The sequence below is a fragment of the Plasmopara halstedii genome (genome assembly GCF_900000015.1).
Source record: "Plasmopara halstedii genome assembly, contig: Scaffold_525, whole genome shotgun sequence".
Lineage (NCBI taxonomy): Eukaryota > Oomycota > Peronosporomycetes > Peronosporales > Peronosporaceae > Plasmopara > Plasmopara halstedii.
In genome coordinates this window covers 1,190,735-1,191,198 of record NW_020187445.1, presented here as the reverse complement: position 1 = coordinate 1,191,198, position 464 = coordinate 1,190,735, and positions in this window count along the sequence as shown.

Sequence of the window (464 nt, the reverse complement as noted above, 5' to 3'; positions counted from 1 at the left end):
CATGAGATCGACCTGGTTTCGGGAACCAAATACTGCGTAACACGCCAATGGCCCCTGCTCGAGGAGCAGTGCGACGTCATTGACGCCTATTTCTGTGTGAAGCACGACGTAGGAATGGTACGTGAGACCAAGTCTCCCCATTCAACGCCAACGTTTTGTGTTCAGAAGCCGAACGGCAAGTGGCTTATCGTTCATACTTTAAACAAGCTCAACGCTACCACCATTCCGGCACAAACGCCAATTCCTAACAAGGATGTTCTTCAGAACATCATGGTGGGATGTACGAAGTACAGTGCACTCGATTTGGCAGATGGATATTACCAATCGCTCATGAGAGCGAGTGGCACGGGAGGACAGATGAGAAGAATCACATCGTCCATTCAAGCGTGGTGCTCGAGTGCATGCGCACGAACAGTACGTCAATGCAGATAAGTGCATCTTTGACGCAGAAGAGATTCCCTTTG